Here is a 23,689-nt window from a genome sequence, read left to right as displayed (position 1 = left end):
AGTTGCGAACACCACTCTTAAATATATGGGGAGGGAGACGCTTTTGAGCATGATACGGATGCATGATGAAAAAGTGAAAACTACTTCTGGACCTAGCTACAATAAAAAGTAGCTTTTAACCACCCAATGCAAACCTCTCAGCGTTGACCCTAATTCGGCCCTGTAATGGGAACGAGCAAAGCCAGCATTGCAATCTAAAAAGTCACTCACGCTTCTGCTTTACTGTCTCAGAAAAACAGCCACACCTGAAGAGTCCCTCCTTGGAAGGGTAATAAGGGAATCGGTATGGTCAGAACCTGAAAAGTGAGGAGGAAGGAAGTGGATCCTAGATTCCAGGAGATACAAGAAAAGGAAATCTGCTATACTCACAGCTCCCACAACTCCTTATTAGGATGCAAAACTCTGAAGCCTTCATGTTGCGAGAAACAAATCCAAAAAAGATATAATAAGTCAAAAGTAGAGGAGACTATTAGCAAAAGCATGCCTAAATCAACTCATTACCAGTAATGGCTGTATTAGATGGGAATGGTCCTCTTTCAAAAATATCTAGGGTGTTCGTGGGCTGCAGAAGGTGACTAACCCTGCACACTTTACACGCATATGCAGAAATTTCCAGAAACCGAGAGATATGTTAAATGTTAAATGTTAAAGGTATTTGTACCGCGCACCGTCACCAAAGGAGTTGGTCCCCAGGCGCGCTTAGATATACAGGACTGTACATTTAATAGCTATCAAATACCCATTTTTGTGGAATGTGTCATATTTCTTTATTGAAAAGTAAGGAAGATATACCCATTAACTTTAGATGTGACTGGCAGGCCTCAAGGGACTATTATGAAGTCAGCCATACAAAAGGAAAGAGATGACACTGCAACTGCACTATAGGGCGAGTATTTCATGGGAAACATACTTAAGACAAGGAAATGTATTCACATTTGCTAAAAATGCAAGCAAGCAGCCAACAGCAAGCAAGCAAGCAGCAAGCAAGCAGCAAGCAGCCAACAGCCAAAACCTGCCCGAAAAAGGTAACTGGATTGTGAACCAAAGAAGATGTTGATAATAATTAAATATCTAAGCCTACAAGACCCCATCAAATACGTATCAGTGGGAGAGGGGACTGTGATGAAATGACTACTGCTCTGCCTGAGTACAGAGATGAGTAGTGTAAAGAGTCTGCTCAGCCCCGAACTTCTGCTAGACCAGCGGTCATGCCATTCATACAGGTGAAACAGGCACAGCCCAACAGAAAAACCTCCTTGTTTATAAAATGTGCCAAGAGCAGGCTATACACCACAGGAGGGGTGCGAGTTGGTGCAGAAGCAACACCAACAACAGTAGTACTGCGGTATCAAAATAAAAGAATGTCCAACAAATGTTCTATAAAAATAGGATCTTTAGTTTAACTAAAAAATACACACAACAGATCATATTATCACTGGCCCACTGCTTTAAGGGAAAACACAAAGAACGCAGACTTTGAAAAAAGGGGCACTCTGGGATGGTAGACAGGGGTACACAGACAATGATTTTAGCAACAAAATGTAAAAGTTAACAAATATGAGGCCGATTCATGGAATAAATGTGCGCCGAAAATTCCGGCGCAGAGGGGCCTATACGTGCGCTGCGCCGAAAAATAGCGAAAAGCGCAGGGAAACCAGCGCACGTCGATTCATGGAAGTCCGTGCGTAAGAAAAGCATAGGACGTGCGCTGAAAAAGTGCGCGGCGCACGCCGGCGCACAGGTCTACCAACGGCGTGCGCCACGGCCACTGCGCTATCACTCCGAGCGCAGCGCACAGCTCTAAAGTAGGCGGAACACAGGGCGGGACACTCGGAATGGGGAATAAAATGGGGCACAACACTCGGAATGGGGAAGAATGTGGGCGGCACGGGGAAGTACAGAAGGCAAGTGCGCGGAACGCCCACACGCTCTCCGGCAACACGTATTCATGGATTCGAACAGGGCAAAACAGCGCTCGATCAAACCAGCGCACAGGCCCAAAAACGTACGCCACAAGTAAGCAGGCGGTAGCGTCCCGACGCACTCAACGAAAGTGCGCCAAAACCTGTGCCAACAAATACCACCCACATACAGCAATGGGCCATACCGTGACCCCAAAGGACTAATGATGTGCAAAGGTGTACGCCATTTACACGGACACCCACTGTTCAAAAATTCGCACGTGTGTGTACAACGGGTTGCGCGAGAAGTCACTCGCGCGATTGCCCTGGGTACGTGTATCCCGGGGTGCGGGGAAGTCCCACACGCGATTGCCCTGGCCACGTCGATACCAGGGGTGCGTGTGAAGTTCCACACGCGAAAAGCCAGGGTACGTCATTTACAGGGGTGCGCGGGAAGTTTCACACGCGAAAAGCTAGGCTACGGGAATTCCAGGGGTGCGCGTGAAATCCTACACGCGAAAAACTAGGGTACGTCATTTACAGGGGTGCGCGGGAAGTTTCACACGCGAAAAGCTAGGCTACGGGAATTCCAGGGGTGCGCGTGAAATCCTACACGCGAAAAACTAGGGTACGTCATTTACAGGGGTGCGCGGGAAGTTTCACACGCGAAAAGCTAGGCTACGGGAATTCCAGGGGTGCGCGTGAAGTCCTACACGCGAAAAACTAGGGTACGTCATTTACAGGGGTGCGCGGGAAGTTTCACACGCGAAAATCTAGGCTATGGGAATTCCAGGGGTGCGCGTGAAATCCTACACGCGAAAAACTAGGGTACGTCATTTACAGGGGTGCGCGGGAAGTCCCACACGCGATTACAGCAGGGTACGTGTATTTCAGGGGTGCGCGGGAAGTTCCACACGCGAATAGCCTGGCCGCATGTATTTCAGGGGTGCGCGGGAAGTTCCACACGCGAATAGCCTGGGCGCGTGTATTTCAGGGGTGCGCGGGAATTTCCACACGCGAATAGCCTGGGCGCGTGTATTTCAGGGGTGCGCGGGAATTATCACACGCGATTTGGCTTGGTACGTGTATTACAGGGGTGCGCGCGAAGTCCCACACGCGATTACAGCAGGGTACGTGTATTTCAGGGGTGCGCGGGAAGTTCCACACGCGAATAGCCTGGCCGCGTGTATTTCAGGGGTGCGCGGGAAGTTCCACACGCGAATAGGCTGGGCGCGTGTATTTCAGGGGTGCGCGGGAAGTTCCACACGCGAATAGCCTGGGCGCGTGTATTTCAGGGGTGCGCGGGAATTTCCACACGCGAATAGGCTGGGCGCGTGTATTTCAGGGGTGCGCGGGAATTATCACACGCGATTTGGCTTGGTACGTGTATTACAGGGGTGCGTGCGAAGTTACACACGCGATTAGGCTGGGTGGGTCCTGTCACCCTCGACGGCCCCTGCAGGCAGCCCACAAAACAGGGGACTACCCTGCACACCTGCTCATGTCTCCCACCACCCCCACCCCCCCAGTCACCAGGGGTACCCTCCACCAGGCCCCCACTCATGTCTCCCACCACCCCCACCCCCCCAGTCACCAGGGGCACCCTCCACCAGGCCCCCACTCATGTCACCCACCACCCCCACCCCCCCAGTCACCAGGGGCAGCCTCCACCAGGCCCCCAACCATGTCTCCCACCACCCCCACCCCCCAGCAGTGCAGGGGCAGCCTCCACCAGGCCCCCAACCATGTCTCCCACCACCCCCACCCCCCAGCAGTGCAGGGGCAGCCTCCACCAGGCCCCCACTCATGTCACCCACCACCCCCACCCCCCCAGTCACCAGGGGCACCCTCCACCAGGCCCCCACTCATGTCTCCCACCACCCCCACCCCCCCAGTCACCAGGGGCACCCTCCACCAGGCCCCCAACCATGTCTCCCACCACCCCCACCCCCCAGCAGTGCAGGGGCACCCTCCACCAGGCCCCCAACCATGTCTCCCACCACCCCCACCCCCCCAGTCACCAGGGGCAGCCTCCACCAGGCCCCCAACCATGTCTCCCACCACCCCCACCCCCCAGCAGTGCAGGGGCAGCCTCCACCAGGCCCACACTCATGTCTCCCACCACCCCCACCCCCCCAGTCACCAGGGGCACCCTCCACCAGGCCCCCACTCATGTCACCCACCACCCCCACCCCCCAGCAGTGCAGGGGCAGCCTCCACCAGGCCCCCAACCATGTCTCCCACCACCCCCACCCCCCAGCAGTGCAGGGGCAGCCTCCACCAGGCCCACACTCATGTCTCCCACCACCCCACCCCCCCAGTCACCAGGGGCACCCTCCACCAGGCCCCCAACCATGTCTCCCACCACCCCCACCCCCCAGCAGTGCAGGGGCAGCCTCCACCAGGCCCACACTCATGTCTCCCACCACCCCACCCCCCAGTCACCAGGGGCACCCTCCACCAGGCCCCCAACCATGTCTCCCACCACCCCCACCCCCCCAGTCACCAGGGGCACCCTCCACCAGGCCCCCACTCATGTCACCCACCACCCCCACCCCCCCGTCACCAGGGGCACCCTCCACCAGGCCCACACTCATGTCTCCCACCACCCCCACCCCCCCAGTCACCAGGGGCACCCTCCACCAGGCCCCCACTCATGTCTCCCACCACCCCCACCCCCCAGCAGTGCAGGGGCAGGCTCCACCAGGCCCCCACCCATGCCTCCCACCACCCCCACCCCCCCGCCACCAGGGGCACCCTCCACCAGGCCCCCACTCATGTCTCCCACCACCCCCACCCCCCACCATCCAGGGGCACCCTCCACCAGGCCCCCACTCATGTCTCCCACCACCCCCACCCCCCAGCAGTGCAGGGGCAGGCTCCACCAGGCCCCCACCCATGCCTCCCACCACCCCCACCCCCCCGCCACCAGGGGCACCCTCCACCAGGCCCCCACTCATGTCTCCCACCACCCCCACCCCCCACCATCCAGGGGCACCCTCCACCAGGCCCCCACTCATGTCTCCCACCACCCCCACCCCCCCAGTCACCAGGGGCACCCTCCACCAGGCCCCCAACCATGCCTCCCACCACCCCCACCCCCCCGCCACCAGGGGCACCCTCCACCAGGCCCCCACTCATGTCTCCCACCACCCCCACCCCCCAGCACTGTGGGGAACCTGCCAGCAGGCCCCCACACATGTCCCCCTGGCCCCAGGTCCTGACGATACACAATCATGGCAGTAATGGCCAGCATACCCAGCACAAACACCCAGGCAAGGATTGCATCCACCCACATTGTGAATGCAATCACATGACACAACCCCAATGCCAAGTATGCAAAAGAACACATGTCCGTCACACACACATACACAATGGGTGCAAGTGAATGTCAAAACCCATATCATGACATGTAACAAACCAATGAGAAAATAACACAAGTGTAAGAAAATATAAAAAATGTATTAAATACCAAAAATAAGTGAAATTTTCAAACATACAACGATGTGGCTAAGTAAATAAATGGTCCATGTCCGAGAACAAAAGTGATAAACAAAAAAACAAAGGAAAAAAAAATTAAAATGAATTTGTCCAAAGCAATATCATGTAATAGGAAATTAATGAAAAACCATTACGTCATGGTGAAAACAATAAGAAATTAAAAAAATGTATCTCCCAAAAAAACAAACTATATACAGGAATGTTCCAGGGTCCATGAGCCCAACACCAAAAATGAAACCTACCACTAACTAATGAAAAATATATGTACAAAAAAGTGGCCATTGTCCGAGCGGTCCAAAAAAATAAAAATAAATAAAGGAAACCTAGCACTAACTAACTAAATAACTATATACAAAGGCAGCGGGCAAGTCCTGCGGCTCACTTGGTGATGTTGCTGGCCAGGGCATCATCGAACTCCATGTCGATGTCCTGGAGGCGGGACTCTGTCCTGGCCCCGAGGTCTCGCAGGGACAACCCCATGTCCACCTCAAACTCCCTGCGAGCTTCCTCGAGGCACTCAGCCCGCCTCAATGCCCGACGCATGGAGAACTCCGCCCTGACCATGGCGAGCCGCTCCTCTTCCGCCCGCTGCCGCTCCGCACCTATCCGCTGGCCAAACTCCTCCCACACGGAACACACCACCATCCCAGGGTTGCCCTGCCCTCCGGCCGATGCCTGCCCCTCGGATCTTGATGGCCCCGAGCCATGATGCCTCCCACGTCGAGCCCGCTGCTGCCTCCGACGCCACTGCCTCTGCCAGCACGACGGCATCCAGGCTGATGGAAACCACCGACGCCGTCGTGCACGTGCCCTGCCCGATGATGCCGTCACATCTTCCATCTGCTGGGGTCCACTTGCTGTGTTGTCCACCCCTGCTGGACCTCCGACTCCCAACTGTGGCAGGGATGGGATCCCCACCGAGCTGGCTGCATTGGTCGGGGCAGGTCCACAGGGGGCCCTGGTGGCATCTGGGCCGGAAGACGGCAAGGAGAACGACCGGTGGATCGCCTGCACAGAGGAGGAGAGGGCCGTCAGATTGGCCAACACATGCAGGAAACCCCCGAACATGGCCGATCCCAATTGGGCCACGTCGGCACGGTGCACTTCGTGATGACGTGCGTGCTCCTCCCGGGAAGCACGCACGTCATCACGAATCACAGCCGTGCGCATCGCGACCCCAATCAGGACCTTCTCCACGCGGCCTGGGGTTACCACGTCCGCAGGTGGAGGGGAGTCAGGTGACATGGACATCCCCTCTACCTGCGGACGGGCCTGGGACGGGGCATCCCTGCTGGTGCATGGTGGTGCACTCACAGGGTCAGGGACAGTGACATGCACAGGCCCCTCCACGGTGACCTGTGCTGCCTCCTGCCCCTGGCCCTGGACTGCACCACTTGCACCAGCAGGGATGCTCCCACCAGGCCCCATGTGTGCACCAGTGTCGGCCTCCTCCTCCTCTGTGCAAACCACCAACCTGGATGGCTCCTCACCGTCTCCCGCCGTAGCAGGCCCCTGTGGGGGCTCACCCACCCCTTCCGCTGCAGCCGTGGGGGCATCCCCGCCGCCTTGCTCCACAGCGCCGTCTCCGCCCTCTTCTTCACTAGCCGCTGCGTAGAGGGAGACAAAGGACACAAGCATCAGGCTACTGTACAATGGTCCCCTAGACAGGAAGCAATAGCAGATGAGCACCACTGTCAAAGTACACTTCCATCATGTCCCTCCACAACACATGGGTCAGTCCAGGCAAAACACACACAGTAACAGGCATGGTGCATGCCATGGACATTTCCATGCATGTCCAATGGACTCTAGAAACATTCAATGATATGTAACTCACATGCATCATGGCTCATGCATATCACATGCACACACTTTTTTTTTTTTTTTTTTAAAAAGTTTATTGATTTTTCAACACAAACAACAATACAAACCAAACCGTAGTGCAATTAACAATATTACAATAAAGCATTTAATCATTAGTGCGCACTACCTCCCTGATCCCTCCCCCCTCGCGAGCCAGTTTCCATGTCACATTCCGTATCTGCCGCACATGAGCGGGCCTCGTTGTCATCCGACCCTCCCGAAGCCATCCCTGTCCCAAATATGCAAGATATCAAAGTCCTCCATGCCATCAAAGAGGCCAGTTCCTCCTCCCAAGACATACAACTCGCCTCCTGCCACACTGCTGTCTCGGCCTCCGCCCATTTCTGTAGGTCATTCCACCACACCTCAACCCGTGGCTTGCTACATTTTTTCCAGCCCATGGCTATTCTCCGTTTGGCCAGCACATACGCCAAGTCTTTCAGTTTACACACATGTTTCTGCTTCCTAGGTCTGGAAAACCCACCCAGCAGGCATGCCCAGGCGGTGTCTATGGCAAGCGTGACCCCTTTCTCTCCTAGCTTGCGCGCCACCTCCCTCCAGAACCCCTCGATCACTGGGCATGCCCAGAACATATGCGTCATGTCCGCATTTTCTTCGTCGCATTTAGGGCACGCCTGTCTGCCCGCATTCCGGAATTTGGATATCCGCAGTGGGGTCATATACGCTCTGTGCGTGACATATAGCTGTACCTGCTGCAGTCTGGCATTTCGAGATACTTTCCTGTGGTATCTTAGAGCCCGTTCCCACATCCCATCTCCCATCTGGGTCCCCACCTCGCACTCCCATTCCGATCGTAGGCCTGTCAATTCCTTCCCAACCTTCAACATCACCATCTCATACAACCTAGAGATCTCATGTCCCCCTTCCGTCGTGTCGTATATCCCTTCCAGCGTAACCTCCGATTCGTCTGCCAAGGTAAATTCAGGCCATAGTTCCCGAATTTTCCTCCCCAATCTGTGGTATGTTACATATTGGCCTCCATGTAATCCAACCTCCCCGCTAAGTTCCTCAAACGCTCTGATGGCACCCTCCTGCCACACATCACCCAATGTCACCAACCCCACAGATTCCCAATAGGTCCTAATAATCCCCCTCAGCTGTCCGTCTACCCCCGCCAGGGCAACTAGTGGAATCTGCGGAGAACACGGGAGTGGGTCTCCCATCAGTTTGCATGCTCGTCTCCACATCTTCCATCCCAGCCTCACCATCGCCGGGTACTTTCTCGTAACAGTTTCTGGCAACCAAATGACTTCCTTCAGGAAAAATGGGGCACAATCATGCCCGAATAATCTAAGTTCTGGGGTCTCTTCGTCGGAAAGCCATTTGGATACAAACTGTAGTTGGCTCGCTATGTAATAAGCCTCAAAGTTTGGGAGTCTAACTCCCCCTTTTTCATGAGAGTTCTGCAACTTCCAGAGTGCTACCCTGTTTCGAGTGCCATGCCACAGGAACTCTCTGCAAACCCCATTTATTTTAGCAAAAAAACCCTTAGGGATCATATATGGGATGTTACTAAAGTAGTGTAGCAGCCTAGGCAGAACCACCATTTTAATCATTGCTCCACGCCCCATCATCGCCAGGGGCAACTTCTGCCAGAAACTCATGCATGCGCGTATCTTCTCAACAGCCATCTCAGTGTTACACTTATGTTCTTTCTCTACCGTGTGGTAGACATCTATTCCCAGGTAACGAAACGTGTTAACTGCCCAGGGCACCTGTAGCACCGGCAGCCTCTCTATGGGGACACCCGTATAGCAGCCCAATGGGAAAATGTTCGACTTCTGGGGGTTGACCGCTATGCCTGACAACCTCGCATATCTCCCCATCACGTCCAGGATATACTGTAAATTCTCCTCCGGATGACTCAGGTACAATAACAAGTCGTCCGCATACAGGGATATCAGATGCTTTTCCCTCCCAATCTCAATACCCACAATGTCGTACTGCTGCCGCAGGTACAGTGCCAGGGGTTCCAGGGCCAGGATATACAGCATCGGGGACCAAGGACACCCCTGTCTAGTGCCTCTGCTGAGTTGCCATCTCTCGGATATGATTGCCCCCGTCCGGACCCTGGCCAGTGGAGCACTATACAGCAGCTCCGCCCATCTAACGTATCTTGGACCCAGTCCGTATTCTCTCAAGGCCGTCAGCAGCCACCCCCAATTAACCGAATCGAAGGCCTTTACAGCATCCAACGACACTATCGCCATTTCCCCGTCGCTAATGGATCCCATCTCTATCACCCGGTGGAGGCGTCTGTGGTTTTGGGTGATATTCCTCCCCGGGACATACCCTGTTTGGTCCGGGTGTACCAGTTTGCCTATCACCCTCCGCAGTCTGTTTGCCAGGACAGCCGTTAGTATCTTGCTGTCCTGATTCAGCATAGATACTGGCCTGTACGACCCACAACTATGCCTGGGTTTATTGGGCTTAGGGAGCGGTACAATGACCGCCTCTCTGAGCGATTCCGGCAACCTCCCCGTCTCGAACGCCTCATTGAGCATATCAAGCATCGGGGGGAGCACTTCCGCTCCAAAGGTTTTGTAAAATTCGCTGGGCAGGCCGTCCGTCCCTGGGGTCTTACTAGTGGGTAGTTGCCGGACAACCGCCTCCAACTCCTCCAATGTTATCGGGGCATCTAATTCCTCTCTTTCTTCCGTGCTTATCCTGGGCAGCCCAATATCTTGCAGGGTCTCCAGCATATCCTCCCGGTCACCGCCACCCGGATCCCCGTACAATTCCCTATAGTAATTCACAAATTGTTCGTTTATGCCCTCTTGGGTATCTATCTGCTTCCCATCCTCTCTAGTAATCGTCCTAATCGGGGGTCTCGGGGTTTCTTTCTTATATAGCCATGCCAGGAGACGGCCCGTTTTGTCTCCTCCCGCGTGTTGTCTCTCAATATATTTTTTATAGTTTAGGTTACAGAGCCTCCCCCAATGTTCCGTACACTGCTGTTGCAGTTTAAGCACCAGCTCGTTGTCTATGGGCTCGCTCTTCAACGCCCGTTCCAACTGGCTTTCTGCCCTCTGTAAATCAACCAGGACCCCATTCTGCAAGCCTTTCGATTTGGCAATCGCCACCCCTCGCATCACAACCTTAAAAGCCTCCCACAGAGTTCCCGCCGAATCAACGCTGCCAGTATTGGTATCGAAATAACTAGCTATTTCCTCCCGCATATCTTCCCTGAAAACCTGGTCTTTAAGCGCCTCTGCGCGCAGACGCCACGTCGGGATCCGCGCTCTGGGGCGGCCATATTGCCAACCCACCACCAATGGCGAGTGGTCCGATAGGACCCTCGCTTTATATTCCGCCCTGGACACCTCTGTCAAGACATCCGATGTGGCAAAGATATAATCAAGCCTGGTGTGCAACTGCTGCGGGGCCGAGTAGTGTGAGTACTGTCTCACATTGGGGTGCTTAGTCCTCCACACATCCTCGAGCTCGAAGTCTCGCAGCAGCGTCCGCAGCGCCCGGGCTGCCGGGGCGGGCCTAGTCACTTTATCGTCGGATCTATCCATCCCCGGCTCCATCACACAGTTAAAATCCCCTCCCCAGAACACCGCACTCCCAACACACCAGCTCAGGCTGGCACTCATAGTCCGATAGTACTCTGCCGTGCCCTGGTTCGGGGCATACGTGTTCACTACACACATCTCTTTATTCTCGATTGCCCCTCTTACCATAGCCAGGCGCCCCTCAGTATCCAAGATTTCCTGCCTCAGTTGAAACGGGACATGTGGCGCCACCCAGATCAGTACACCTCTGGCATAAGCCGAGTACGTGGATCCCACCACCGTTCCACCCCACTTTTTCTTTACCAGCTCCAGTTTATCTCGGGTCAAATGCGTTTCTTGCAACAATGCGATGTCTATCTTTTGCCTTCTCAAGTATAGCATGACTTTATTCCGTTTTAGATAGCTATTGAGACCCCTGACGTTCCATGTTAGCAATTTTAGCTCCCCCATAATTCACTGGTATCCTGCCCACTCCCCCCCAACCCACCCCGCTCATCCGTGCCGTCCAGATATCTCATCCAAAATGTACTCCCAGGGCTCGCGGTCAAACTTAAACTCCCCAACGCTATGTACACCCCAACTTTCCCCGCACCCCCCATTCCCCCCACCCGTCCCCCCAACACCCTCCCCAACTGTTGCCCAGCTCCACCTCGGGAACTCAGGCCCCCCCACATCTAGTTCTGGCTGTTACACACAGAGCCCAGTAGGGTAAAGTCGCCCTAACGGCCACTTAACTAAAAAACACTAAATGGGGGTGAATGGACTAGCCCCGAAAGGCTCCTTCGTATAACCACAGGTACGGTGCAAACAGTGCATTGATCATTCAGTTCCAGGCCCGACCTCCCCCGGCCATAACAGTAACTATATTCAAGTCCCATAGTCTTCTGGCTGCACTCTTTATCGTCGTAGCGCACTTAACTCTTATTGCCACCTTCATCAGCCTGGACCTCCGGCTCCTGGGGGCTGCCCTGCATGTCCAACCAACCCATGGCTTCCTCAGGCGACTCGAAAAACAAGGATCTGTTGTTGTGGATCACCTTCAATTTGGCCGGGTAGAGGAGCATATACTTCTTCCCCGCCTCTCTAAGTCTCCTTTTGACCGCTGCAAAGTTCATCCGACTCCTCTGCACCATCATGGTGTAGTCTGGGTAGGCCGTTATGGTGGCCTCCCCCCTCTTGATGGTTCCTCCTTTGCGAAAATGCTCCAAAATCCTCTCTCTGTCTCGGTAGTTAAGGATTTTGGCTATCATTGGCCTGGGCGAACCGCCCGGCGGAGGCCTCCTGGCCAATGCTCTATGCGCTCGCTCCACCGCAAAACCCTGCGACAGCACTCCCCCAGTGATCTCTTGGAGCAACATATTCTCAATGAAGTCCGTGGGGTTGTGACCCTCCAATCCTTCCGGGATGCCCACTACACGGATATTATTCCTCCGGGCGCGCCCTTCTGCTTCTTCGGCCCTGTTCTCCAGGTTGCGCACTTTCTGTTCCAAGACATGCAGGTCGGCCTTGTGTGAGGCGCAATCTGCCGTGTTGGCGCTCCCCTCCTTTTCCAGGCTCTCCGTGCGCTCCGACAGAGTCCTCACATCTTGTCGAAGTAGGTTCACCTCCTCCCGAACTTCTCCCACTTTGAGGTCAAGCACTGTTTTCAGGTCCGCCACCACCATTTCGAGCTTGGCTTCCCAAGCGGTTTTCAAATCCGCTTTCAATTCTGCGAGCGCAACTAACACGTCCTGATTTGGGCTAGCGGCGGCCATGCCGCCTGCAGATGGCTTCTCCTTGCTCCGAGCACTTTCTGGGCCTGGTGGTGTCTTGGTAAACTCATCCAATGTGGGTTGTTTCACTTTCTGTCTGACGGATTTATTCGCCATTCCACCACCACTGTATGTCGCGGGCCCGTACACTCCCGCCTCACCCCCACCCCGGGAGAGAGGAGCCCACCTTCCGCTCGCAATGGAGCGAGTCGCTTCTCCCGCACCAAGTGTACCTCCGCAGTCACTCCTTCCGCCACTCAACTGGGTCCCTACCAGCGAGTTCCTACACAATGTGGGCCCTCCGTCCCAAGGCTGCCGCTTGACCAGCACGCGATGCTCCGGCACCCAAGGCGGGTGGTCAGCTCGGGTGGGTCCTAGTGCCGACCACTGACCGTCACTGTCCAAAGCCCGTGATAAGTAATCGGTGCCCACCGAGACTCGCCGGTTCTCTCCCAGAGGCCATTCTCACACTTCACAGCTTACTTTGCCACCGATCACTACGAGAATGCCTCTTCATCGCCCCGCATGTATCTCCTCCGTTGTCCGGCATGGCCGCCATCTTCCCTCCGTCCGGGCCGTGACTCCCGGATCTTCGATCGCAATTTTTCTGTTGTTGCCGGGCTTACGAAGGATTCAGCTCCTCAATATTTATGCAGCATACATTCATGGACGGGTTCCTTCGTTCCTGACTCGCGAAAGTTAGTCTCAATGCACTTTTACACAGGATAAATGCAGGATCTTCAGGAGCTCTTCCAAGAGCGCGTCCTCTCACATGGCTTCCAAGCCACGCCCCCATGCACACACTTCACCTCAGTCACATCCATCTGGCCCCAAACACACCGAACACAGGCGAAACAAGGGTAAGTTGGGTGCGTCACTGAATCTGTGCATTGTCACACACATGTGTCATGCATCCATGGCATGCACAAGTCACAGACACGCAGGTCAGGCACACAGACATGGCTACCATATATGTACCTGGCATCAGCACCCATCCTTTACCCCCATCCATGTCCAGGTACAGAGACTGGCATGCTCTCATGTCCAAAATCTGCATAGGGCTCCCCATGCCGCATTTCAACACATGCAACAACCATGTGGGTCACACATCACTGGTCGCACATGCATTCCCATGATGTCCCTGCACACATACATGCATACATGGCCCATGGCGCACATACAGGCAAGTATCATAGAACCAGCACACCGCAACATGCCCTGTCTCACACAGTAATGCTTGGACACATACCGCTCAACTCCAGACGGGCCTCCCTCTCAAGGACCTGGGCGTGGAGCGCTGGGCGTACGCGTTCCAGGACCCTCTTCTGGATGGAACTCATGCGGCCCCGGCCCCCCTCCACGAGGCGCCGGGCCTTCACAAGGGTCCTGGACCTCAAGTCCTCCCAGCGCTTCTTGATCTTCTGGACGTTGCGGGTTGCCACCCCCTCCGCGTTGATGGCAACCACACAGTCGGCCCAGATCCTCTCCCGTCCTTCCTTGCTGGCGCGGGACGATCCAAAGAGGGCATCATACTGCCCCAGGACATGCTCCACCAGGACACCAACTTCGGTGGCAGTGAAGCTGGTGCCCCTCTGCCCCTCTGGCCTGGGGTTGCCACTGGTGCCAGATGTGGAAGTGCCCGACATGGCAACCCCAGAGGCAGGTGTGGGTGGGCAACTGGGTCCTGGGGCTGGGCTGTGGAGCGATGTAATCCCAGTTGGGAGTCTTCAGTTCCAGCAGGGGTGGACACAGCAACTGGACCCCTGCAGATGGCTGATGTGCAGGCACCAAATGGCAGGGCACGGTGGCAGCAGGCAGGCAGGCAGGCAGGCAGCAGCAGATAGCACGTGGGAGGCTGCTCGGGGCACTGGGGGGCAGTAACTCGGCCTTCTGGGCAGGAGCGTGGTGTTCCGTGTGTTTTCGGGTGGCCAGCTTGATACGGAGTGATTTGGCACGTGAAAATCCTGCACGTCAGCGTGAAATCCGAGGAAAGGCCCTTAGCGCGTAAGCGCGTCAGCACGCATACGCGATTCTATTGGACCAGAGTCCCTCAGCGCGTAAGCGCGTCTGACGTGACCCGCACGGGCGTTCCCCACTCAGCACGTGATGACGGAACACACGTGGAAATACTGCACGTCAGAGTGTCATCGCGTGATTGGCCTATGTACGTGTATTTCATTGCGTGTAATTGGACAAAAGTGCGCGTACACGCGATTGGCCTATGTACGTGTATTTAATGGGTGCGCGGCCACTTACACACGCAAGTACGTCAGCGAACCTGTATCCCGTGGTGCGTGTGAATTTCCACACGCTATTGGACTGGGAACTGGATTCCAGGGGTGCGCGGGTCACACGCTGTATCCCGTGGTGCGTGTGAATTTCCACACGCTATTGGACTGGGAACTGGATTCCAGGGGTGCGCGGGTCACACGCTGTATCCCGTGGTGCGTGTGAATTTCCACACGCTATTGGACTGGGAACTGGATTCCAGGGGTGCGCGGGTCACACGCTGTATCCCGTGGTGCGTGTGAATTTCCACACGCTATTGGACTGGGAACTGGATTCCAGGGGTGCGCGGGTCACACGCTCGCCTAGAACACGCGCAAAGCATAAAATTGCGGACTTTAACAATAACAAGCTCAGACGCCAGGATGAACATACCGTTCCTAGCAGCAGTGGCAGTGGGCTACCAAAGGAGGAGGAGGAGGATAGTCAGGGCCAGAATATTCACACCCAGAACCAGCCTTTTCGGGATGCCTGATGACCAGGTGTATGGGAGGTACAGGTTTCCACCACACATCATACTGGACCTGGTGACTGAGTGGGAGGATGACCTCACATCACCCACCCTGTGCTCCCAAGCACTCAGCCCCCTGGAGAAGGTCCTCAATGTACTGCACTTCTTAGCCACTGGATCATTTCAGCGGACAAGTGCCATAGTGCGTGGGGTGTCACAGGCCACCCAGTCACGCTGCCTACACCAGGTCTTGAACATCATGACTGCACGCCCATCAGTCCGCAGGCACATATACCTGCCCAGAACACCTGCAGAAAGGCATGCTGCCGCCCTGGATTTTTACGGAGTGGCACGATTCCCCAAAGTGCTAGGTACCATCGACTGCACCCATGTGGCTCTACGTCCCCCCAGGGCATCAGAGCACATCTATAGGAACCGCAAGCACTGGCATTCCATCAACGTGCAGGTAGTATGTAATGCCAAGGGAATCATCACCTCAGTATATGCCAACTATCCCGGGTCCACCCACGACAGCTTCATTTACCGAATGTCCACCCTATGCCGGGACATAGATGCTGGGCGGCATGGCGATACATGGCTGCTTGGTGAGTATGTATGCCACTGCACATGCATGCATGTTGGATACTGAGCAAGGTCACAACCCCACCAATGATACCAATCACCACCTCCACAGGGGACAGTGCCTACCCTCTCAGCCCCCACATGATGACGCCAATTCGGAACCCCACCACGCCACCCCAGGTAAGATATAACACAGCCCACATTACAACCAGGGGCATAGTGGAGCGCACATTCGGAGTGCTAAAGTCACGCTTTCGCTCCCTTGACCGTTCTGGCGGGCAGCTGTTATACGCTCCCCCAGTAGTGTGCAGGATCATAGTGGCAGCATGTGTCCTGCACAACGTTGCAACACGCCGGGGCCTGGCCGTGGACATGGTGGTGGCCCCACATCCCCAACCACATGCACAGCCGCTGCGCATGGGAGGGGAAAGGGCACGGGGGGAGGCAGCCCGTACACAGCTAGTGGCTAATTACTTCACATAGAAATCACACCCCTGTGGAGTGCACACTGCCCTGGCACATTCCATCTGACAATCAATGATGACTCAACCTGACACTGATCCTGAATGTCTGGAGAATGAACCGGGAATACCATGTCAGCCTGAGATTGTTCACCTGGAAGTGTCACAATGTGTGCATCCCTACCCACACAGACACCACCAATGCAGTTTTGTGAAGTTACACATTGAAGCAGCTAAAATGAATACCCACTTGCAAAATGCAACAAGAGGACAGTGCCATGTCAGCCAACCCAACCCCAGCACCGCCACACGACACACCGTGCCATGTCATGCTAATTGCAGGTAAACAAAGTAATCCCCACAACATGACATCAGTCTCACTATGTACAGTGGCACTATTAGAAACCTGCAACACCTGAAATGCTCACAGCAATGCCGGACCAACAACATACTTGAGCACGTAGTACCATTAACATGACATCACAAATGTTACATATTAGTAGTCTCACCACCTGGAAATGCCTGCACTCCCACCACTACCAACTGTGCAGTGTTGTCACCATGTAGAGTTGTAGGTGCACTGCTGCCAACATGGTCCCCATCTCCAGACTAGAGGTCCTTGTGTGGACATGAGGAAGGGACCTGCAAATTGGGAGGTAGACACAGAAGAAGAGTTACACATCAATGCAACATGCAGTGTACAACACAACAGCAATATGCACTAGGAATGTATACACAGTATTGACTACAGACTGGCCACACAGCTCATGGGAGTCCAACGTCACTGTGTAATTCACTGTCACCTGGGCACACCCTTTGCAAGCCCATGGAAACGGGAAGCAGGAGGGGTGTGTGTGACTCAAACCCAAGCATCTGAACCAAATACATTACAAGCCTGCATGTGCCCAGCCACAATGCAGCGTATGCCCACAGGAACCACGGAAGCCAACAGATCGAAGCCAACAGATCGAAGCCAACAGATCGAAGCCAACAGATCGAAGCCAACAGATTGTCCCAAAAAATTGGGAATAAAAGAAATCAAAATAAAAATAAAAATAAGAAACAATCAAAAATGGCCATTGATGGGCCCGGGGGGGTTGGGGAGGCCACCCAGGAGGTCCGAGGACAGGATGCACACCAGAACCCACCTGCGTGGATCCTGGGAAGATAAAACACCTCCATGGGCTCATGGCCCACACGGCTACCCTATTGTGGGAGTATCACTGCTGTCGCTATTATCACCCTGTGCAGCTGCATCCGGAGGTGGTTGCACTATGGGAGGCAGCCCACGCAAGGCCCTAGTCTGCTCCTCCATGGCTGCAAGCATGCGGGTGTGGTAGGTCTGGTTCTGGAGGATGAGTGTGCGGAGGTCCCCATGCAACAACTCACGGGATGCCCGGACCTCCGCCCTCGTTGCCTGCATCTCAGCTGAGAGCGTACGGGTGAGACGCTCCAGCTGCTGTTCTGTCCTTTGGTGTGTTGAAGCCTCAAGCTCAACAAGAGTCGTCCTGAGGTGAAGGAGCTCCTGCCTCAGGGCTTCCCTGTGGCCCTGGGACTCAATGGAGATGGCCTCCTGCAGAGTCGCCAGTGCCGCCCGCCTGTCCCTGTTGGACCCCAACATGTCCTCCCTGTGTGACTGGCAGATGGAGTCGGTTGCCTGCTCTAGTCGCTCCATAAGCCTTTCTGGGGGGACAATGGAAGTGGCCACCCTATCCATGGCCTGAGCCATCATCTCGGATGATGCAGCCTGTTGGGTAGCAATACCGTAAATGGATTGCTCCCATGCGGTAATGCCGGGTGGCGTACGGCCACCACGTCGGCGGGCACCACACCTGTCTGGGGCAAGGCGAACTGCGCCTTGCTGTGCCGGCACTGCCTGAGGCTGCAGGACTGCATTCCCCCTCTGATCTGCTGGCCCAGGAACAGGATCAGATGTCACGGAGTGTGACCCTGCATCCGTAACCACCGAAGGCGTAGCTGCCAACACTGACATCCCCATGGAGGGTACTGACCCTGGTGCAGGTGGGTGATACAGAACAGAATCCCTCCCTGGAACACTCACCTGCGACGGCACGTAGGTCTCATCCGAATCAACACCTGAGTACAGCTCGGGGGAGGTGCAGCCAGAGACACCCCTTGAGAGCACGACCTGCAGCACTTGTGGGTTCTCCCCCACCACCACACCACGTCCCTCACTGGTGGTTGGTCGGCCCTGGGACACCTCCTGGGTCTGCACCATCTCCACAACCCCAGCAGTATCAGGTGCGTCTTCCCCTGCAAAGACATGAAAACAAAGAAATGGAAACAGGCATTAGCACCATGGCACACATTGAGGGCTGAGAAGCAAGAGAACCAGTACTTGATTGACACATGTCCCACATGACTAAAACCCTCCCATGCATGCACCCTCACTGCGTATGAAGTGCAGGCAAATGGCACACACTGATGACACCAAGATGGAAGATGAACAAATTTTCTGCATGCTGCCTGGCAGTGGCATCACACATTGGCCTGTGATTGGCTGGTGAAACACACATGCCATCACACAGATGGCATGTACCATTGCTATTGAGTGAAGATGGAGAGGAGGGCAGCACCTATTCATTCAGTCCAGTTCCCGCATGTAATAGCTTTTCTAATTCTAACAGGTCAGATTTTTCACCTGGAGCTGCCAGTCTGAAATGGTCAAATTGCACAGGGACATGTGTGTACAAATGATATCCAGGTAACAAAGTCACTCCACTTTACCATACCCATGTCAGACATGTGACTAGTGGACAGCGACATGCCTAGTGAAAGTGGTGGAATGCAAACAAACTGACTGAATGAACAGTGAAAAAGAAGCAAATATGTTGTGTCAAGGTGACACTTCAAGGGCAACTGGCGTGCAGTTGTGCTAGATGTCTACTGTTGGCAGAAGGGATACTGCTATGGCCAAATGCAGCTGCGCAGGAAGGATTGCATGAAGCACATGGCTGACCCATACGACTCAGGCGCACACACTCTCACCTGGCACCCGAACAGAAGCCCTCACACACACACCATGCACATGGATGACACACACATGCATGTGCACTCACCGGACAATGCCTCGTAATCAGCCAGATCTCCCACGCCTTGGATCTGTTCCTCCGTGACGTAGGTCCCAGCGACTGACTCATGTGGAGTGAGTTCCATGTCTACTACTGGAGACCCACCTCCAGTCACTAGAGTTGCGGCATGACTTGAGGCCAGCTTACTCTTTGCCCTGCGCTTTAGGTCATTCCAGCGCTTATAGCAATCATTGGCTGTGCGCCTCACGATTCCAAGGGCACTTACGATGTCCGCAACGGTCTGCCAGTGTGCCTGGCGTTGTGCAGGTGTGGTCTTGGATCCTGCAACAATGACCATCTCGTTGTCATGTCCGGACACATACTCGACAAGTGCATTCAGTTCGTCATCCGTGAAGCTGGGCTTCCTGGACGGGCCGGACTGTGTAGCCGTGTCTGGGGCATCAGCCAGTGCGGGACGAGCACTCTTCCTCTTCCGCTTGGAAGGTGGTGGTGATCCTGAGTGTCCTGCGCCGCTCTGGACACTAGGGGCAGGAGCCCTGGTGGACTCTGTATCAGGAGTGTGGGATTGCACACTCAGCATGGGAGTTGGTGCAGGCATTGGCTCTAGTGTGATGGTGTCAGGGGGAATGTCAGCAGCATGGACTAGGACCGACACTGTCCTGGCTGGGTGTGTGAGGGCTGGGGTGGATGGAGCCGCAGCTGCCCCTGCAGCCTCTCCGCCCTGCCTCCTTGGTGCAGCAGATGACCTTGCTGCCCCAGATCCACGTGGCATGATGGCATCAACGTGCACCAGCGCACGTGTCGTAGCCCTGCTGACCTGGAAGTCAGCCATGGAGTCAGCCAGGTCTGGTGCCACAATGGGCTGGTCCAACAAGGGCTGAGCATGGATGGTGTCAGCCACTTCAGCCTCAACAGGAGGGGGGGAGGAGGGGGAAGGGGGGGGGATGATGGGTGCCCTTGACTGGTCCTCCACACATGGGGGGACAGGCTCACCCTGCAAGTTACGACCACGTCCCCTACCGGATCCACCACGGCCACCACTTGTGGCTCTTCCACCTTTGCCACCCTTACGGAATCCTCGCCTCCCAGCCATGGCACTGATATTAATGTGCGTATGGGAGTGGCTGTAGACAATTGTCCTGGGCAATTGGGGGTCAAAGGGGTTGGGTACCAGATGGTAATTGTACCCTAGTGCTCTAGCACGGCTGATTGTAACCCCTGGGGAAAGATGACGGGTCACGCAATGCACAGGAGGCCCAAAAAAGGGAGATGACGTGCACGCAACCCCTCCTAGACCACGTGTGCAGAAAGAAAAACCTGCACTACGCTGTGGCACCCAGTAACACAAGAATGAACGTATGCGTGTCACACGCAGCCTAGAATGACCTCTGAAGGGGTAGGCTACACACGGGGCAAGCACAGAAGTTGGATACGTGCGTGACTCACCGTCTGCCAGGTAAAAGAGCGTGAAAAATGAGCGCGTTTGGCTGGCTAAACCCCCGCCAAAAGAAGATGTGTACGCTGTCTGAGAAGACAGGACAACAGTAGAAGGGGACACTGTTTGAGGGAACAGGCCCAGGTAAACCAGTAAAAGAGAAAAAAGAGAAAAAGCTGTCAGAGGTAACAGGGAATACGAACTGGAAACGCCGTGAAGTAAATCGCGTGTGAAACGACAAGAAGTACAGAATTCACCCACTCGCTCTCCACGAAAAGCACGTACAAGGAAATGGTGTTCTACATGTACCTTATATGCAGGCCCACACGTACAGCGTCACTTACGCGGCGTGTACGTTCACCAATCACACGCTTTGACACTCCTGCGTGTAGATCCATTTTCACCAATCACACGCTTTGTCACTTCTGCGTGTAGATCCATTTTCACCAATCACACGCTTTGTCACTTCTACGTGTAGATCCATTTTCACCAATCACACGCTTTGACACTGGGACGTGTCACGCAACAATTTCCTGCACGTGCAGGTGACTATAGGCGCGCATATGCTGTTGACGGGTTTACGCGCTAAGGGCCTTTGCTGACGTGTGGGATTTCACTCCCTATCAGGCTGTCCACGCGTTCACACACGAGAGACCACGCTCCTGGCCAGGAGGCCAAATTACTGCCCCCCAGAGCCCTGAGCACGCTCCCACCTGCCATCTGCTGCTGCCTGACTGCCTGCTGGCCACGTGCCCCACAGTGCTGGTGGGTGGGGGTGTTGGGAGACATGGGTGGGGGCCTGGTGGAGGGTGCCCCTCCACTGGTGGGGGTGGTGGGAGACATGGGTGGGGGCCTGGTGGAGGGTGCCCCTGGTGGCGGGGGGGTGGGGGTGGTGGGAGACATGGGTGGGGGCCTGGTGGAGGTTGCCCCTGGTGGCGGGGGGGTGGGGGTGGTGGGAGACATGAGTGGGGGCCTGGTGGAGGGTGCCCCTGGATGGTGGGGGCTGGGGGTGGTGGGAGATATGAGTGGGGGCCTGGTGGAGGCTGCCCCTGGTGGCGGGGGGGTGGGGGTGGTGGGAGACATGGGTGGGGGCCTGGTGGAGAGTGCCCCTGGTGGCGGGAGGGTGGGGGTGGTGGGAGACATGGGTGGGGGCCTGGTGGAGGCTGCCCCTGCACTGCTGGGGGTTGGGGGTGGTGGGAGGCATGGGTGGGGGCCTGGTGGAGGCTGCCCCTGCACTGCTGGGGGTTGGGGGTGGTGGGAGGCATGGGTGGGGGCCTGGTGGAGGCTGCCCCTGGTGGCGGGAGGGTGGGGGTGGTGGGAGACATGAGTGGGGGCCTGGTGGAGGGTGCCCCTGGATGGTGGGGGTTGGGGGTGGTGGGAGGCATGGGTGGGGGCCTGGTGGAGGCTGCCCCTGGTGGCGGGGGGGTGGGGGTGGTGGGAGACATGAGTGGGGGCCTGGTGGAGGGTGCCCCTGGATGGTGGGGGCTGGGGGTGGTGGGAGACATGAGTGGGGGCCTGGTGGAGGCTGCCCCTGGTGGCGGGGGGGGGGTGGGGGTGGTGGGAGACATGGGTGGGGGCCTGGTGGAGAGTGCCCCTGGTGGCGGGGGGGTGGGGGTGGTGGGAGACATGGGTTGGGGCCTGGTGGAGGCTGCCCCTGCACTGCTGGGGGTTGGGGGTGGTGGGAGGCATGGGTGGGGGCCTGGTGGAGGCTGCCCCTGCACTGCTGGGGGGTGGGGGTGCAGGGGGACATGAGCAGGTGTGCAGGGTAGTCCCCTGTTTTGTAGGCTGCCTGCAGGGGCCGTGGAGGGTGTACAGGGAACACCTGTGAGGACCCACCCAGCCTAATCGCGTGTGACTTCCCACGCATCCCTGTAATACACGTACCCAGCCAAATCGCGTGTGATGATTCCCACGCACCCCTGTAATACACGTACCCAGCCAAATCGCGTGTGATAATTCCTGCGCACCCCTGTAATACACGTACCCTGGCTAATCGCGTGTTAAACTTCCCGCATACCCCTGTAATACACGTATCCTGGCCAATCGCGTGTTAAACTTCCCGCGTACCCCTGTAATACACGTACCCTGGCTAATCGCGTGTTAAACTTCCCGCGTACCCCTGTAATACACGTACCCTGGCTAATCGCATGTTAAACTTCCCGCATACCCCTGTAATACACGTACCCTGGCTAATCGCGTGTTAAACTTCCCGCGTACCCCTGTAATACACGTACCCTGGCTAATCGCATGTTAAACTTACCGCATACCCCTGTAATACACGTACCCTGGCTAATCGCGTGTTATACTTCCCGCGTACCCCTGTAATACACGTACCCTGGCTAATCGCGTGTATAACTTCACGCGTACCCCTGATATGCACGTTACCCGCTTTGCGTTCCTTGTTTGGCAGCCCTGTAAACTGGTCCAGGGTTAGCGCAGCCCTTTGCGATGATTTAGCGATTTTGATGGCTTTTCCTTGCGCGAGGGCGTTCTTGGGGGCGTTACTGGCGCTGCTGCAGGGTCGCTGCGATACTCTGCGCCACGGCTGGTTTGGGAGCCTAAAATCCATGAATACGCTGTGCGCCGGATTCGGTTTTGGCGCACGCGGCTGGCGCAGACTATCGCACGCGCACGCTGTGCGCCAGCCGCGTGCGCTACTTGTGCGCTGAATTCTATGAATTACCCTGTATGTCTTTCAAAAGGTAGAGAAGGTGTCTTAAAAGTCACTAGGGTCCTTTAAGGTGAGCCGGACAGACATGACCACTTCAAACCTTGTGTCAGTGCCAGCAATGGTTCCCAAAGATGCAGTGCTGTTTGCCAGTGGTGCCAACTTGTCAATAGAAAACGCTGGGGATGGGAGATGGTG

Source organism: Ambystoma mexicanum, chromosome 1q (genome assembly GCF_040938575.1).
Source record: "Ambystoma mexicanum isolate Mex_15411 chromosome 1q, UKY_AmexF1_1, whole genome shotgun sequence".
Lineage (NCBI taxonomy): Eukaryota > Metazoa > Chordata > Amphibia > Caudata > Ambystomatidae > Ambystoma > Ambystoma mexicanum.
The sequence above is the reverse complement of the archived record's forward strand: the minus strand, read 5'-3'. Positions refer to the sequence as shown.